The 20,543-nt window shown below is 36.8% G+C and overlaps 1 protein-coding gene across 1 annotated transcript in view; it reads left to right on the top strand.

Moving 5' to 3' along the window:
• The first annotated feature begins 599 nt into the window (after nt 1–599).
• The window catches only part of LOC133526805 (limbic system-associated membrane protein-like), a 107,413-nt gene continuing 87,469 nt past the window's right edge, over nt 600–20,543 (top strand). The window contains exon 1 of the mRNA XM_061863592.1: nt 600–769. The gene's annotated coding sequence lies outside the window, so the exon portion shown is untranslated. The remainder of the gene's footprint in view (nt 770–20,543) is intronic.

Here is a 20,543-nt window from a genome sequence, read left to right as displayed (position 1 = left end):
CACGGATATGTTTCTGAGTCTTGGGGGGTGATTTCTAAGTATTTATATATTATATGTATTGTTGTCTGAGTACCTACAACACAAAGCCTTTTTGAGCTTACTGTGGGGCTTAGTCAAGTTGTGTCATAATGTACAGTCGAGGAAATTGATTCTTTAGCAGTTAACGTGTCACGTTACAATGGACAGCTCTTACCATAAGTATGTACAGCCAAATTTACTTGAACCGCAAGTTGCTAAAGAATCAATTTCCGCGACCGTACATTAATATTTATTTCCATAAAAAAACTAATTGCTAAATCTGAATCCGTTTCCATATTTTTCTGAAATATTAAACGGAGGTCGATTTTATTTTACCCATATCGAATAGAACTATATACTCATAGCGGTGTCTACATTCGGATGATTAACTTATGACGTAACTATAACATATATTATGGTTACACAATTACATAAAATTCGCTAGATTGAAAACTGAATCGTAAAAATCTAACCTTACCTTAATCTACTTGATGATTGCTCACAACGAGCAACCAGAATTATAATCCCAGACCTTTTTCTTCGCTCGAACAATCGTAAGGCGCGCTTCACAATGGTCATAAGGGATGCTTCGAAGTTCGAAAGGCGCATGCACGGCCCGCCGCCCGCGGCCGCCGACGCCAGTTCTACCGCGATCGCGAACCGCGTCACGCCTCCACGTCGCGAAATGTAAACAGTTTAACCTAAAAGTGCGAAGTGACTGGTGAAAAAGTTTAAAACCAGGAAGCTCACGGTGCGTACGGTTAAGTAAAACGTTGTGTATGAGTAACGTTAGCGCTCGCTAATTAAGCGTTATTTGTGATGATTATTATTTATATTTATTGGAGTCTACTCGTATTATTTATATAAATATGGGCTATTTATATTAAGATTTAATTACAAAATAGTTATATTGCAACCAGTGTTAAGCGGATATTTAATAGGTAATTATTTTACATATTTTTTTTAAATCCTACGTCTATGAGTGATATTAAATTTAAATTGAAAAAAAAAATGGGAAAATTCATAGCTTCTGGCAAGATTCGAACTCGCGAACTTTCAGATCGGTGTTTCGGAAGGTCGTGAGTTCGAATAATAAAAAAAATCGTTTAATATAAATAAAATAAAATAAATTGTTTTACTTTTTTTTTTTGACAGGTTTTGACTATGTTCCTACCTATTTCAGATAAAGATATAAAATCGATTTATTTATGCATTCACTACAACAGTGAAATCACATTTCTTATCATTTTAAATGGCAAAAAACCGTAGAATAGCCCAAAAATAAGTGGAATAATAATGGAAAGCCAACATTAATCAGCAGTTATCACGCGAGCTTGTTCTTCAGCCGTGATGGCTCGTTTGTTAATTTTATCGCGTTTGTCACTGTGGCTTTGGAACATTAATAGGAGTAGCGTATTTTTATCGGCCGTTGCCATAAATCTTGGTTTATTACACGTTAAGATAACGCTCCGAAGGCACGGTAGGTATTTAAACAATATTGTAAGCAGCCATTTTGATAAGTCTACAAACAAGTTACAAGCTTATAACCGGTCTATATAGGTGTTTTTTTTTTTCACTGGCCATTCTCTGCGTAGTGAATAGGTTATACTGAACAATTTTTATTATAGGATCAATGTTGAAATCGATTAAAAAAATTGCCAAAATGTGTTAAACAGCAGTGGCGGATCGTTCAAAGAACTCGAATCCCATCGGCTTGTCTAATTTCAGCCCGTTGAGTAGTTTCACGATCGATTCATGGAGAAAAGGAAAGCAAAATTAGCTCCGGGTTCCCTACGAATATTTGTGACGCACCGCCACTGTTAAACAGACAATTTTTTTCGCGATTTCGGCATTGGTCTCATAGTAAAAATTGTTCAGTATGGCCTATAAATTCACTACGCAGATTTTGACTGATGAAAAAAACTACAGCCTTTATATACTATACTGCTCACAACGAGTATACTGCTCTGACTTGCTGCATGAGTTGCGTTCTCGCGCGCGACTCCATACATCTAGCGCGACTTCAAGTATGGACTCGCGCGCGAGAACGCAACTGATGCTAGCCGGTCAGATGGGTCTGGGTGTAGGTGAAGACTCTTACAAGAAGGTTTCACAAGTCCCCATGCTAGCGACAAATTACTGCAGATTGCTGCATAATAGCTGCGGCATAGATTAATATATGTTATTACTGAGCTGCAGGTTAGGGATAACACACAAACCATTTCACAAAAATAAACAGGGAAAACGCAATATCTCACCACTATCTCACTTATACTTACAAGGTCCATCTATAAAAAAAACCGATCGATAAGATCAGGACCAGATGAGCTGCTTGTTATTGTTGAACGTACAATTATTTTTTGTTCATTTGCAAGATTAAATCCAGTTCAAATTTAAAATTAAGAGGACAAGTAGATGATTCTCCATTCAAAAAACATCCGCATTTTCATCTCTGATTTACAAATAAGTATAGAAAAAATAGCGACCGAATGAGCACCACAGATCAGCCGAGGCAGAGGCAGGCCAAAAACGAGATGCCGAGACGACCTGGACTCATTTTGTGGCGACTGGCGGGAGCATGCACAAAACCGTGACGAGTGGCGGAAGACAGGGGAGGCCTTTGCCAGCAGTAGGACACAATGTAGGCTATTAAAAAAATATAAAATATTACAAATTCATATACCGGGTGTTTCCTGTAACAGGAGCAGGTACTCCTCAAACTGACCAACATTTGTTCAACAACTTTGAAAAATAACTTAAGTTTTGATTTTTATTACACATTGGATTTAATTCTAAGACGCAATGTATTGCGAATTTTGTTATGTTTAAAGCGTGACAAGTAACGTCAAACACATTGATGTCGGCGTACATTGACAATAATATTAAATTTGTATGAAAAACTTGAAATCTAAAGATTTCATCATTTTTAAAAGTTGTTAATCTAAAGTTATATCGTTTTAGGAGTACAATATGTGGTTTAATTATTTGCTCGTGTTACAGAAAACACTCGGTGTAATCTAACTATGCCCCTTTGATTCGATAATTTTATGGAAGCTTCCAAAAATTGTGTCGCTCTTAAGCGATAACCAATTATTTGAAACAAAATCAAATCACGACAACTTAGGACAGTTTAACACAAATGCTGATCCTGAAATTCACATTCACATCAAAACGACGTTAACATTACATATTGGCAAAATGATTTATCATACTTCAGCCAAACTACTGCTTTTGAAAGCCAAGCCTTTTGAATGTGAGATGAAAAAGGCAACAGGAAAAATATTGAAAGGTATTTTCAAGGCACTTTCGGAAGGTCCGCAACGTCATATAATTTTGCCTAATATGCCAAGAATATTTTCTCAAATATTATTTTCTCTTTTGTGCTGTAACTGTGAACATTGTTTTTCCATTTACAGACTGTCAATATTTTTGTTTTCTAATATAATCATGATTTTGTTTTTAATCATCGTCGCAAATATTTAAATTCATAAATAAGTATTTTGATATTTATTAATTAAGAGACGGACGAACAGCGGAGTCTTAGTAATAGGCCCGGTTTTTCCCTTTGGGTACGCCACCCTAAAAAAGATTCGTTTCGATGTACCTTCACTCATATTTAGGCTGCTTTTCCACTGCGGTGGAGATGAGCGGAAATGAGAAGAGGCGTGCGGGAAGCAATATCATGTTACTTTAGTTCTGTTTTAAGTGTTTTATTTTATTGTGTTTTATTGGGTGCTGGTGGCCTAGTGACTTGCAATCCGGAGGTCGCGGGTTCAAACCCCGGCTTGTACCAATGCGGTTTTCATATCAAATATCATTTGATATTACTTATCTGTTTCGTTATTTATAAGATCGATTGGGTAACTTGTGTACAATACGAATATTTTCTTTGTTTTTGTCTCATTAGATAATCGTCGGAACTTTTAGCTTACGTGACTGTGGGGAATAGAAAAAAATATTTCGCGTGACAGATGTTATTATTCTTGTTAACATTATATAATTCTCCAAGAGGAGTAAAAATATATTAAATAAGCCCTGCAAATCGTATTTGTCGAGTATTCAAACGGCGTCTCGCAGATCTTCGTGGATAAAATATTCAAGATTTCCGGATCTTCGTAATAGTCTGTTGGTTATTGAAGTACCAACTTCGCAGTGGTATGACTTTTGCTCACAAGACTTGAGATTACTTTAGACGCTATACTATCGAAAACTTTACTTTTTGCAAGCTGTGTACATTTTTACTTCGCTGTACAGCTTGCAAAATAATTATGATTATATGATATTCATTGTTGACTACTTAAATTAAGTAGGTAAGATTAATATATTTTATTTACAATAACAGTATAAATAATGGATATTATATAGAGTGGTGTTACTGTAACTGAATTAAATCTAAAATAGGCCCTTCTGGAATTGTACCAAGGATGCTGGCGGCATTTTCTCGTTGTATCGCAATGCTGATACGATGTGCAAGGAAGCCGCTAGCTCTTCGGTCACCAATTACGTCAACCAGACGCTTCGCGATTTTTGCAAAAAACTTGTGCGCGCTAGGACCCCATGGAAGGGGCTCTTACCGAGGCTCTTATATTTATTACGTTTCAAAATTTCGGCGTTTTCTAGCACTGCGGCCGCTTTTACATTAATCTGTTGAAGCCAGTGTATCTACGCAGATATCATCCCACACTAACAGCCGTCCCAGGCTCCAAGGAGCCAAGGACACCCCATCAGGTCTCTTACCATCATCCCTGATAATGTCAGTCGGATCAATAATAGCAGGCACATTGATGGTGGCAATAGACCGACGGATTATTTCATTAAGCGACGCATGTCTTGAAAAACGACCTGCACTTTTTTGACAAGATAATCCAAATCTCATATTTATTTCATAATACTCACAGTTTATATCACTTGCAACAGTAGTATATAAATATGAACCCTGCACTGCGACTAGCGTCCAAGCAAAATCAGATTTCTTTCATTTTAAGAACGAAGCATTTCTCTTTACAGGCCAATTCGAACGTAGACTGACATCAGAATGATATCAAAATTATCTCATTTAGTTATCCCGCGTCTCGCTCGCGTCGCACCAATACTTGAACGGACAAGACTTGTACTTAGTACGATCGGAATGCGCGATAACTAAATAACATGGACCCGGGTCGCTTAAACTGCGTCCAAAAGAGAGGTCTGGCATTGTAAATGTCACCTCGCTTTATGTGGTAGAGCACAGCCAGTGGATGTCATTCCAGATCTAGAGCAGAGCCCAACTGGGGAAGTACCTCCACCTTACAGAAAACAGCAACCAAATAACACTAGACCCTACTCATAGTGTTGTGTTCTTGCCGGTGAGGAAGGTTGCCAGAGCTCAACGAGGGGGGGCGGGTTTAGGGTCGGCGCACGTAACTCCTCTGGACTCGCAGGCGTACATAAGCTACGGACACTGCTTACCATCAAGCGGGCTGTATGCTTGTTTGCCATCGACGTAGTATAAAAAAAAACATCATTTAGATATCATTCTGATGTCAGTGTACTTTCGAATTGTCCTGCTAGTTAATCCCACTTCAATCCACAACTTTTGTTTTGAGCTTAATACGAAAGCTGGAGCTTTATAACCCGGACCTTTGCGATTTATTTTTTCCCCTCTTTGGGACACAATTTGTCTTGTTTCCAAGAAAGTTTATGTCGGTCAGTCGTTTGACCCTTAATAACTGCTACATCTAAGTCACATCAATAAAGTAGAGACGCTCTGGCCTAGTGGGTAGTGACCCTGCCTATGAAGCCGATGGTCCTGTGTTCGAATCCCGGTAAGGGCATTTATTTGTGCGATGAACACAGTTATTTGTCTTGTATTTGATGACCAGTACCCCTAGTGTAACTTTGATCGACATTATAACGTGACGAACGCGTTTGCGTTAAGTCTCATTTTGTATAGGATTTTGAGTTTCCAAAACGTCCCGCTTGGCGCGCTCTTTCGAAATCCAATACAAAATGAGACTAAACGCAAACGCGTACGTCACGTTTGGAAATCGAATTTAGTTACACTAGGGGTACAGTTTGGCCTAGTGGGTAGTGACTCTGCCTACGAAGCCGATGGTCCCGGGTTCAAATCCTGGTAACGGCATTTATTTGTGTGATGAGCATGAATATTTGTTCCTGAGTCATGGGTGTTTTCTATGTATTTAAGTATTTATAAATATTTATATATTATATATATCGTTGTCTAAGTACCCTCAACACAAGCCTTATTGAGCTTACTGAGGGACTTTGTCAATTTGTGTAATAATGTCCTATAATATTTATTTATTTATTATTATTTGTTCCTGAGTCATGGGTGTTCTCGAATAAGTACTTATATGTATTTATCTGTATACGTACGTACGTATATCGTCGCCTAGGACCCATAGTGCCAGCTTTGCTTAGCTTGGGACTAGGTCGATCTGTATAAGATTGCCCCCAAAATATTTATTTCCATATAGATTTTTGTACATTCGTACAGTCGCATAATTATACAGGGTGATTTCTGGGTCGTGATCCAGAACCACTTTTTATGACTCTGTAAATGATCCACATTATCATATAGTAGTTTCGAGTCGACAATTGGCGAGAGGTCGCACAGGACCGAGAAAAGTGGCGCTGTCTTGTGTCGGAGGCCAAGTCTCATTTTGGGTCGCTGAGCCAACGGAGTAAGTAAGTGGATTAAAAGATAATTAGTCAAATGTTTGTTATTTTTTAAGTAAAATTAATCTTATACTAAGAAATCATGATCACATATGACTTTTGACATACGCTGTAGGGTAATTCCACGAGACTGTAACGTGAGTTACCAATTCTTTCGTGTGTTTTTACAGCTCTCTTGAGCAGACCGAGTAATCGAATGAGTGATAAAAGTAAAACGGTTATTATTTAATTATTCAATCTGTACCTTTTTCTGTGCCAATGTAATAAATAAGTAAGTAGATAATCCAATCAATATCGAATTGAAATTGAAATGGAAAATTTAACTTATTTACGGCCTCCCTTTCACCCTTTTAAAGGATACTCAGACAGAGTTCGGAAACAAACATCTGTTTGGAAATTATTGTAATTTTAAATAATTAGGCGCTTTCCTTTCGGTTAACAACCCAATTTAAGGTTACGTTCGAATATAGACTGTATTATCGTTGCGGTTGCTGTGAGGCAACAGGAAATGGACTATTGACATTGTCAATCCAAAGAGATTGTAAAATTAGTGAGAGTTTTGAACGATCCAATCCGGACAGCAATGCGGCAACAACAACAACGCAATTAGCCGCCCGTTTCAACCTTGCAGCAGCATACTTCTGCCATCAACACTTCATTTTATTTAATTAAAGCAAAATTTAAAAAAAAACATCTCTTCAGGCCAGACTCGAACTTGCGACCTTTTGGAACACCGGGCCAACCTAACGATGCACAAGATTTGAAACCACACTGTATAAGAAAGTAAATACAGCCTAGAGATTTCATACGAGTAGTATCCTATGCATTATTCTCGAACTTAACTTTAAAACGAGGCTCTCCACTGTTTGCACCCAACGTGTACTTGGATTTTTCGGCCATCTGAGCAGAAGGCCAGTCTGGAGAAGCTTATAATCACTGGCCACATGGGAAAGAAGCGTATGGCTATCATCGTTAGATGAGAAGAATAAAGTTAGGGACAAAAACCACATTATAGGCGAGCATACACACTGGGCCCAAAATAGAGCGGCTTGGAGAGCACTGATGAAGAGTGTCCACAGTTATCACGTCATTCAGCCATGAGGATAGGACAAAGGAGATATCCCATATATTATTGAAAAAGAAATATCGGTACAATAATGTTTATTTTTGTCAACACAACTGAACAATAAACATATCGATTAAGCAATAAAAAAGTCACAAACCCATTTAAAAAGTATAAATTTCCGTGTCAAAAACAGCTTGAACTTCAACAATCTCGTTCCTCAACTTAACGAAATGGCTTTAAAATGTTTAAAGACGTGGATAAGGCGTCACGTGTCAAACAAATGGGAGTTTTCGTTACAAATAGCACTTCCGTGACCTCATTTGTAAGTCGACGGCCAAGCGTCGCCTAGTCGCTTCTTGGATGAGACTTGGTGGCCTATTCAGACAATAATTTCTTGTTATACAACGGTTTTTTTAATGATATAAGAGGCAGGAACCGGTTTATAAAATACCGGTAAACACTGTTTTTTTCAGGTTTCCTCCGAACTTTTATAAGAACGCGAACGTTTTAAGTACTATATTGTAACGTAAAAAAACGATTTATTCGACGAGCAACGAAACGGTCGGTCGGCCTGGTGCTGTGGCACATAAATATAGACACCGACATAGGAAGAAACCGGTTTTTATTGCTCTAAATCGGTTAATTTTATAAGAACTGTTCTCATAAAAACCGGCTTAACAATAACAGTTTTTCGAGCGAAACCGAAATTAAAAGTGTGCAAAGTAAGCGAATGCGAATGCGAATACGTCAGTAGATGACGTAAGCTATGTTAGTTTTCTCGGCGTTGAATTAGATACACATTTAAATTGGAAGGCGCATATAAATAAGAAAAAAAAAAAAAAATTCTAGTAGATGCTATGCTTTATCGATATTGTCAGAAACTTGCTCCGAAAAAATTGTTATCAGTGCATATTATGGAACAGTCTACCCATTACTTACGTATGGAGTAATTTTTTGAGGAAATTCTGTTGATGTTGATAAAACATTTATATTGCAGAAAAGATGCTTAAAAACTGTTATTAGAATGTACATGGATGAATCGCTACGTGAAGTGTTTAGGGAGAAGCGCTTTTTGACCCTTACCGGTATTTATATATTAGAATTAAGCCTATTTGTAAAAAAACACCCTCAATATTTCACAAAGCGTTCATGCAAAGAAAATATCAGATCACAATATAAGTACAATATGGTACTTCCGAGAACTAGCACCTCGATATATAAAAAAAGCACGTTAATATCTGCTATTAATGTCTTCAACCATCTGCCAAACGAAATAAAAAGCCTCGAAGGAAATACTTTTAAAAGATGCTTAAAAAACTTTTTAATAGACAAAGTCTTCTATAATTTAAAAGAATTTTATAACTATGTAAACCTAAATGTATATTAAAATATAGTTTAAGATAAAATATTAAAACCTAGTTTAAGTTAAAAATAATTGTATACCCGAGAAGGGTAAAACTGTTGATACTCATCAAAAAATGTACCTAATAGTCATATTCTTGTACCTACACAGTTTGCACAATAAATATTTCTGATTTCTGATTCTGATTCTGATTTCTGAAAGTACATGATAACGTTAAGGATTTTTTTCCGGTTTTCGAGCCTAGATAATTGGTAAACTAGCAGACTAATCGGTTGATGGTAAGCAATTTACCGTAGTGGGTTGCCGACGACGTCGTGTTTTATTATGAGTCTATTAATCATACAATCAAACTAATTCTAAAGATTTGTGGAGCGATGGAATACACCACTGCCCACTTTTATTATTTGTTATATAACTTATATATTACTCATAAAACTTAGGGGCTTAGCTCAAAGCTAAAAACGAACGACCATTACCCAAACCAATCGCCAAAAACCGCTAACGTATTAAATCTAGTTTATTAATGTTTGTGATAGATTTACCAACTAAGCTGGGAGTCAAGTAACCATGACGAGAAAATGTTCAACGTGATCGATCTTTGCATTTGATTATATAAACGGCTTTTTTTTTTCCTTTGCATAAGTTACCCGTAACTGAAATCGAGGTGATTTTTTAATATTACACAAACTTTTTTGCTAAATTTAACTTTTATTAACATTTTTGCCGGCAACAGGATAAAACGTTCGAATAATGATTCAGAACTCATTCGGCTCCGCACAATGCCTCGTTTGCACTCTCGTGACTGATAATAGTGATAATTATTATTTTTTCATTCCACAAAAAAGAGAATTTTACGGCCAGTCATAAAAACCCTCGATTATGCATGGCCCCATTTCTAAATAATTGTATTTACATAACACTTGCCGAAAATTGTTCAAGTTTTATGCGTTGTGCGTGTGAAACCCGATAATACCATTTAACCACTTTTTATTTAGAATCGCCACTATTATTGTATATCACATTAAGTCTAGTTTAAAGAAAAAAAGGATAAAACAATGTAAAACATGTAAGTATATGTACAAAGGTGTGGTGAAGTTATCCCTATATATATATCTCTTCCAGTTAATCTTTCAGAAATGAGAAAGGAACAAAAACTAAGGTGAGAAATAACTGAATACTATTTTTTAGTTCTCATGCTCTGAAAGATGGTCATTGTTGTTTTTGAAAAAAGTGAAAAAAATGATACTTTTCTGCACCAGAGCATTTTACTTTCGAACTACGATTTTTGTACCGTAAGAAATTGAAATTGGTCTTAAATGAATTTGTGATTCAATTTCCATACTGATATTTAACTCCCCATTCCATAAATAACGATAGTATTATCTAAATGGTCAATTGAAAGTATCCTCAAAAAATGCTTAAAAATATACTTAGGGATGTTTAAAAATACATACATATTATTTTACTTTCCTCGTATTCGAAATTTAAAGCAGAGTACTTACTCAAGTGAAATACATCATTTCAGCCTCGGACTATTGGCGCTCTCACTGCGTTTGGGCACTAAACTACATCGCCAGAAATGAGTGCCTTTCATCCCTTGGTTAACAATCTACTATTTTTATATAATGAAAACAGACAAGTCTACCTACGATAAACATGACTAAAAATACACTTAAAGTATTAGTATACGAAAGTAAAAGCTCCTTCATATCATTTCCAATATTTTCCATTCCCCCTTTGATACGAGTATCATATTTGCAAAGTACATTTTCATATCACGCAAACACGCGAGATGTATTGTCGTGGTTCTTATAAAAAGCTCACTTGGTAATACGATTTAGCTGGTTTGCTACACTAAAGAGCTGAGAGTTGTGTAGAAATAAGAAAGAAATTGGTAGTGACGTGTATAAATAAATATTTGGAAAAAAATCTTAATGCTTTTACTATGGGTACTAGGCGATAATATACTTAAATAGATACCTTACTTAAGCTAATAAAGAGAATATAAGGGAGGGATCTGGAAGGGGTAGACCTCGGCGGACTTTCTCTGATAAAATTGGGGAAATTCTGAAGAAAGGCTAGGTCAAGAGCAACTTAAATGGGCGAGCGTGTATCAGAAATGTTATGAAAGTGAAGGAAGTGAAAGAGGTATGTCAGGATCGTAGCAAGTGGAAATCCGTGGTCTCTGACTACCCCTCCGGGAAATAGGCGTGATTATATGTATGTATGTAGATACATATAAGAATATATTCAAGAACAAATTTTCGTTATAAACAGACAAACAAATGCTTACTAAGATTCAAACTTTAGTTAAACTAAGTAAATATTTAATTGTCTCTTATGTATATTGAAAGAAGTCTGAAGTCGATTTTTTTGTGTAAACGTGACAAAACAATTCAATTAAAAAGGAATAGAAAGTAAAACGCTACTTAGTTGTACTGGTAATTGGCTGCAGAGTTTTCTAGACATTTTATTTCATTAAGTTAATTAACGTGTCTTTCTAACAAAATAATTATAATATATAATAATTCAGCCTATATACGTCCCACTGTTGGGCACAGGCCTCCTCTCATGCGCGAGAGGGCTCGAGCTATAGTCCCCACGCTAGCCCAATGTCATTTGATATTTACCACTAGCTTTTCGGTGAAGGAAAACATCGTAAGGAAACCTGCACACATCTGCGAAGGAATTCAACGGTGTATGTGAAGTCCCCAATCCGCATTGGGCTAGCGTGGAGACTATAGCTCGAGCCCTCTCGCGCATGAGAGGAGGCCTGTGCCCAGCAGTGGGACGTATATAGGCTGAATTATTATATATTATAATTGTTTTGTTAGAAAGACACGTTAATTAACTTAATGAAATAAAAAGTCTAGAAAACTCTGCAGCCAATTACCAGTACAACTAAGTAGCGTTTTACTTTCTATTCCTTTTTAATTGAATTGTTTTGTCACGTTTACACAAAAAAATCGACTTCAGACTTCTTTCAATATACATAAGAGACAATTAAATATTTACTTAGTTTAGGTATGGAATTTAAATTATTTTAAGCAACAGATATTAATGTATTTTTTTGGTATTCAATTTTATCTTATTTACAGACATAGAAGTTTTTGTGGCAAAATAAAGTGTTTGACAAAATGAAATATCGACGTCTGTTATCGATGTTACCTTAACGTTACCTAATACCTATATTTTATGAAGTGAAGCAAAGTACACAACACGTTCAATATCTTCTTTAATATTGGTTGTTTTTTATTCTTTTAGCACTGTATACTACGGTTTATGTTTTTATATCTAAGTACAAAATAAATGTAATAAAGATAATATTATGTAAAGATTTGTAATAAATTTTTATTCTTGAAATTTCTCGGTAATTAACAGCAAGTAGAATTTACATACCTATCTTAATTATTAATCTATGGCTGTCAGTATGATAACAGATTTATCGATGTTAATTTTTTTCAAACACTCGTTTTTGCCACAAAAACTTCTATGTCTGCTCATTTATGAGCAAGTTGATTTTAAAATATAGATTTATGCATAGTAATTCAGGACAGACTGCATAGTTATCTATGTAACACCCAAGCTAGAATAAGTTTAAATGAATAAATTGTATCTTATCTTAGTAAATTTTTATTGCCATTGGACGGGATTATTTAAATGTATTAGTTAAATTTTCAAATTACTTTCCATCCTAAGGATTTAAGTGGCACTTTCCACTCGGGTGTTTGTATTAGCAGTTTACTTTCCGAGAATGAGCGATGGAGCGAACGCTTCGAGTGTCGATAGATGAATAAAAATGAAAAATTAAGTACGGGTTTTTTTCTCTAATTAATGTTTTTTTTTAATGTACAGTCAAGTGCACATATTTTTGAGTAAGATGTGTACACCCATATTTTTACACTTGACTGTACTTCTGACAAAAACTTATAGCATTCATTAGGTTACTGGCTTGGGATTAGATGTTTTCCTTCACCGAAAAGCGACTGGTAAATATCAAATGATATTTCGTACATAAGCTCCGAAAAACTCATTGGTACAAGCCGGGGTTGGAAGTTTTGAACCCGCGACCTCTGGATTGCAAGTCACACGCTCTTACCACTAGGCCGCCAGCGCTTCCACAAAATACAATACTATAGAACCTAAACCTAAACCTACCTAAACGTTGTTTGGAAGATATCGCTTTTACACCGATAAAACCGCCTGTTGTTTACCTCTGCTCGTGTTGCTGTTTCCTTTTGTATTGCTTCTTCTATTGAGGTGTGCAATAAAGAGTAAAACTAACCATGTAATAAAATATTCCGGTTATTTTCCACGTGAAACAAGAATAGTTCACGAATCTATCGCAACGTTTGCTTTATTCACTTCAAACGCTGAACGACTATTCGAATTTCCCGCACAAGCGTACAAAACAAACGTCGAATCCGTAAGAAATTTAAAGAGAATAAACGGTTCATGTCACTTTCACCTACGTTTATCGATAACTTCATACGGCTGCGGTTTTATTCAATTGTTTTTTTTTTTTCACGGCGTCGCGTTTATTTTATGAGATTGCGTGCACATAATACGTTTTAACTGTTAAAATTATGTTAGACATAAATCGTTATTCTGATTTGTTTATTAGTTTAAAAAGATTAGGAACCTGAGGCATTTATAAAATATTTTACCGAAAAAGTTTTATTTTATTTGGGGTGATTCCAAACATTTCCTTGTCATGAAAAAGTTAAGCACAGATACACGATTGCATGTTAGGGCGTACCCCGAAAGCGACGTCCAGGTGAAGGATGTATACACTAATGCGAATAAGAAAGAAAAATATACTAGGGCGTTCCCCGCAAGCGACGGACTAAGCACACAATGTTCGCGTACCATTGACAACCTAAGGATCGCTACCTGGAATCTAGGCTCATTAACTGGGCGCAGTAGTGAGCTGAGCGAAATCCTTCGAAGAAGAAATATCCACGCCTGTTGTATACAGGAGACAAGATGGAAAGGTTCAAAGTCGAGAGATATTGGACTAGGGTATAAACTTATTTATCATGGCCTAGATGCAAAACGAAATGGAGTGGCTATCGTCCTGAGTGATATCCTCAAGGATAGAGTAATAAACGTAGATAGAAAATCAGACCGCCTTATCGCAGTGAAGATAGCGCTGGACAGTCAGTTACCAATAAATCTGCTTATGCCCCTCAAGTTGGATGCTCACTAGAAGAGAAAAAATCGTTCTGGGAAGATTTTGATGATTTATTAATGTCAATAAAAACTGGAGAACACAAGATAATAGGAGGCGATCTCAATGGCCATATTGGAACCACGGTGGAAACCTACAAGAGCGTGCATGGTGGCTATGGTTTTGGAAGTATAAACCCTCAGGGAATAGAAATACTAGATTTTGCAACAAGACATGATCTACATTTGGTAAACACATATTTTAAGAAGAAAGAACATCATTTAATAACTTATAAAAGCGGCGGAAGGACTTCACAAATAGATTTCATACTTGGAGATAAAAGTCTAAGACGTTGTTTCCGAGACTGTAAAGTTATACCTGGTGAATCTTTGACCGCACAGCACAGATTATTATTAACAAAATTTAAGCTTCCCAAACCTATCCGACATATAACCGATAAAACAGAAAGAGTCAAATGGGTAAATCTGATCGGCGAAAAGGGCGGCATACTGATTAAAACACTGAATAATTATTTAGAGGAAGATATAAATGTAGAATATAAAATAAGTTCAGATATGTGGCTCAAGTTTGAAGAGAAGTGTAAAGCACAAGCGAAAATTTGTTAAGGTGTCTCTAAAGGTATTATCAAAGATAAAGATCCCAGTTGGCGGAACAGAACCACTAAACAAGCTATCCAAAACAAGAAAGACCTTTTTAAGACATGGCAAAGTAGCCGCTCTAACGAAGACCATGAAAACTACAAAAAAGCTAAATTAGAAACTAAAAGAACGGTTGCACAAGAAAGAGCTGCTGCCAGGGTGGGTTTCTATAACAAAATCGAAACGGCTAAGGAGGACACTGAACTATTCAAAATTGCAAAACAACGTTTTCGAAATACTTTGGATATCAAAACTAATAAATATATCAAGGACAAATTAGGGAACCTTCTTACCTCTGATGAAGCCATAAAAACGCGGTGGAGGGATTACTTTGATGAACTCTCAAATGAAGAATTTCCTAGTGAGGCACTACCAGATTTAATACCTACCTCTGGACCGATTCCAGCTATTAGTGAAGATGAAGTGATACTCGCAGTAAGAAAGATGAAGAATAGGAAAGCAGTTGGCCCCGATGAAACCCCGGCCGAAATCTGGAAAATGCTGGGTAATATTGGAATTAACTGGCTAACGAAATTATTCAACCTTATTCTCTCAATTGGTAGTATTCCTAATTCCTGGCGAAATAGTTACTTGGCACCTTTTTTCAAAAATAAAGGAGATGTTAGCGAATGTGCAAATTACAGAGGAATCAAATTAACATCACACACCCTCAAAATTTGGGAGCGAATTATAAGTAGACGTATACTAGACCAAATAACACTATCTGAAAATCAATTTGGCTTCACAGCAAATAAGTCGACTTCAGATGCTATTCACGCATTGCGAATCGTTATGGAAAAACACAGAGCAAATAAAGAGAACCTGCATGTTGTCTTTATTGATTTAGAAAAGGCCTTTGACAGAGTTCCCCGAAAATTAGTGTGGCAAGCGATCAGGGCGCAAAACATTCCCGAAAAATATATCAGCATAATCAGGGACATGTATCACAACTGCACAACTCGAGTCAAAAGCCCAGCTGGCCTTAGCGAACCGTTCGAAGTCCAAGTTGGTGTTCATCAGGGATCCACTTTAAGCCCTTTACTGTTTAATTTAGTAATAGATTATTTAACCAAGGATATACAACTGCCGGTGCCATGGTGTATGCTATACGCGGACGACGTAGTACTCTTAACCAAGTCAGCTGAAGACATGCAGACCCAACTTACATCCTGGACTAAGGCATTGGAACAAAATGGCCTCAAGATTAGCAGAAGCAAAACCGAGTACATGCAATGCAAATTTTCTACCGAAGTCCAAGACGACAGAGACGTGTGCATCGGAGAACATCCTGTACCTAAGGTAACAAAGTTTAAATACCTAGGATCTGTCATCTCATCCGATGCCAATATAGATGCAGACGTCTCCCACAGAACACAAGCGGCATGGCTCAAATGGCGAAGCTTATCAGGGGTTCTATGTGACAACCGTATGCCCATTAAAGCGAAAGGAAAGGTGTATAAAACGGCCGTGAGACCTGCCATGCTATATGGCTCTGAGTGCTGGGCCATAAAGAAATACCACGAGCAAACCCTTCACGTAAATGAGATGAAGATGCTACGCTGGGCTGGTGGTGTCACAAGACTAGACCGGATAAGAAACGAGTACGTTCGCGGAAGTTTCAAAGTGGCTCCAATTCAAGACAAACTCCTTGAATCTCGTCTACGATGGTACGGCCACACTCGAAGAAGAGGAAATGACCATATAGTAAACATTGCGCTAAGCCTTCCCGAACGCCCTAGAGGAAGTGGCAGGCCAAAATCCACATGGTGGTCCAATATTAGAAACGACCTGAAGAACCTGAACATCGAAGAACAGACAACCCAGAACCGACCACTCTGGCGCAAATTGACAAGGAGACCCGACCCCACATAGGTGGGATAAGGGAAGGAAGAAGAAGAGGGGTGATTCCAAACAAATGACACCGTCCTGTCAATGATTCTTTTTTGTTACGTAAAACGGGATTTAATTTTATCGCGTTGTCGACGTCTAAATAGGTTTTATATATTTTTTATACCTATTGTCTATGTTTTACTTATTGTATAATGATTTTGTTTGTTAGTTGTCATAAATATTTACTGGAATCCGGTTGTTTCGTTGCTCTCCTCAGCTGTCCGTAAATAATGTTCCCTATTCCCGGACACGCGTACAATAATTAATAGAACACTTTTTTTCGTTGTCGGACGCCCATCTCCAGCATCTTCTAATGATGCCTCGTAGAGAGGCGAATCAAGTGTCGAGTTTTGTACTTTTGGTGGTAGTTTGTTATATTTCAGCGCGATTTTTCTTACTACCCGCAATTGATTTTGTTTATCATCTTCAACGTACTTCGCACTATTATGGTAGTCTTTCACACAGCCCACAACACTCACATTGTGTAGTTTTTCAACCAGCGATATTCGTTTACGCTTACGTTTAGAAATATTGCTTGTTAAGTTTTTCTACACCAGCACTTCTTTTTATCAACTAAACGCGCTTCAATATAAGATCATAATAGCAGTGTTATTATGTTTTTTATTTTTATTTATTTAGAACACAAACAGTCACATATACAAATGGATTTGAAGTACAATGTAGAGTACTTAACATACTTAAGAATCATAGACCTGGAGGTTCATTATTAAGTACATAATGTTAACATACATACCAACAGCATAAAGAAAATGAAATCATGAGCCATACTTACTTACTTATGAATATTCATACAATACACTAAAATTGTTGCATTTTTTTAATGTTGATTTCTACGCAAAGATCCACAAACTAATTTAATTTACTGTTGTGTAGGTATTCAGTCTTTTTTTTATCATTTTAGGTATTTGCTTGCTGTCTTAGAATAAATATTGTGCGCAACGGTTATACATAATTTGATCTTAAATCAATAGCTAAAGATACAAAACGAGACTAGTCGAGAACTCTTATTATATACCTGTTGCACAAAATACTATAATATTCCTTCACTAGTATAATGTATAAAAACGCAAAAGTTGAAATCAAATTAAAGTATTTAAACTTTTTAAGGGATATTTTATTATTCGCCCATTATTCATTTCCAACTCAATTCAAACTCCAAGTCCGCTTTATTGGGCAGATAATGCGGTTGAATGAAATAACATGAAATGAAAAATCTTTATTTTCTGGCAACTATGGGCCCATAGATACATACCTTAAAACTAGCATACATATTATAAAATATATCTTTATAAACTAAAACACACATTATGACTGCGATACATACCTACCACCAATTGTATCGGCAGTGACATAAACGCTATCGAGAAGATAACTTACTTTCTATGCATCTCGCTCGTACTCGTATATAAGTGCGAGCGAGATGTATAGCAAGTAAAACGTTCTCGATAGCGTATATGTCAGTTTTGACACTGTCAGTGACTCATGGTACGGGTACAGCGAGCCGGCACCCTTCGCCAAAACTCCTCCTTTGTGTTGTTAAGTCACTGAGTTGTGGGTACGTTGTTGAAAATACATTACTTTTCAAATTTGAATCACCAGGTGAGACAAAATATCATATACATCTACAAAATAAATAGGAGCGGTCCTCACAAACTTTTCATTTGATCTCAACTATTGGAAAGCAAAATATAAATTGCAAATACCGCCCTTGATCATTCATACGTAAGTTATTGGAACGAATTGGATTTGATTTTAACGGTATCCATTTTATAATAACGGATATTTCATTAACTAGTTGCAATTGAAGTGCCAGGTGAAATATATTTGGATCAGATTAATTATATTATGAAAACTGTAGCGTGCAGTACAACAACGCGAGGCGGGCGCTGTTCCGCCTGCCCCGCTGGTGCAGCGCGAGCGCCATGTTCACGCAGGGGCGCGCGCCGGGCTGGGACGCGCTGCAACGTGCGAGGAGCGCCACTGCCAGAAAGGCCATCTACGCCTCTTCCAACACGCTACTGTCGGCGGTTAGAGAGTGGGACACCAGCACGAGCGCTGGAGGGGCTACCACAAGCCTGTCGTGATGGGTTCGGGGTGATCCGGGTCGCAGTCCATTAATTTAATTTAATATGTTATTTAAAGTGTGTCTCTTTATTGAATTGTTTTGTATTATATAATGTAATTAGTTTTAAATATGTATGGGAATTATTCATTCATTCATAATCGAGAGTTAAGTGGGTTAGATCTACTATTTCTTGACGTTTTTCTGTCGCTTAGCTTATTAGAAGAATTTGTATAGGTACCTTCTACTAACACATTTACGAAAGGGGCTTATAACTACCACAAAATTTGTGGTACACAAATCAACACACACACACACACACACTCACTGCTAACGACCCGTTAGGGGAATACTCTGTTCGTAGGCGCTTGTCGCTACTAAACGGAAAAACAACGTTCTCGGCTACGTTCGTAGCGCTCGCAGTGAAAGCACTAAAAGGCTTAAAATTAGGTTTAAAAGAGTGACTCAGGAGCACCCTAATAACTTCAACTAAGTATAAAAAGCACAAATGGTATAAATTATAACAATATGGTTTGGAATGCAATGAAAAAGCAATACTAGATCACGTGTCACGTCAAATGGAATAGGCCGGACAATCGATAGTTATATAATATCAATTTGAATGGCCACTACTAGGTTGCGTGGACTTATCATAAATTCATATTTGCATCGTAGACAAATTAAGCGTTGCAAGCAGCTTTTTACTTTTTTGATTTAATATTGAAATATTATTTTAAATTTTACGCAGTTATAATTTTCTCAGCTTACTATGGTTAAAGTATGGAATTTGACGAATGCCTCTTACACTCCGGCCGAGTTCCAATCCGGAACTTAGTACAAGCTTTTATTTGACTTGCCCTGTTAGTATGTATGGGACAAATCTTGCGAGTTAAATTTGACTTACTTCCCGGTTTCCGATGAAGCTGAAAATTTGCATACATATGTAAGTCGGTTAACAATGCAATATTATGGTACATATATATATGGATCAAGCTGATCTGATGATGGAGACAGGAGGTAGCCATAGGAACTTTGTGATAAAACAACGCAACCTAATTGTGTTTGGTATTTTTAGAATTTTCTCGATGAGTATTAGTTGCCTGTGAAAAAAAAAAGTACAGTCAGCGATAAAAGCTTGTACCAAAAATGAAATTTTTGCCAAAAACTTATTTACATTCAAACAACAATAAAAATATTGACAACTAACCCTTTAAATCCCTAATGCCCGTAGCGTCAAAAAAGTTTACGGTATACTTTGCCAAAGTAACGCACTCTAACGCCTTGATAATAGAGGCGTGTTCAGATATTTGTGAGCACATTGGCCGCTCCGATATATCTGATGGCCGTACGTGCTATTAAAGTCAAGGTCTGAATTTGTTAATTTATCTATGCGTAATATTTTTGGTTATGAAAAATGTGGATTAATGTAGACTTGGATATTATTTTATCTTATAATTATCGGGGGCCCTTGGGGATACACTTCGACCTAGGTATAGAGATTTTTTTTGTACAATTACCCCCTTAGGAAAGATCGATCAACTACTAAAGAGCTTTTTCGACCAGCTCCATGTGCCGGATGATGGAGCTCATGGGTAGCATTATGACTTCCTTTGGTT

This window comes from Cydia pomonella, chromosome 17 (assembly GCF_033807575.1).
Source record: "Cydia pomonella isolate Wapato2018A chromosome 17, ilCydPomo1, whole genome shotgun sequence".
Classification (NCBI taxonomy): Eukaryota; Metazoa; Arthropoda; class Insecta; order Lepidoptera; family Tortricidae; genus Cydia; species Cydia pomonella.
This window is presented reverse-complemented; position numbering and strand designations above follow the sequence as displayed.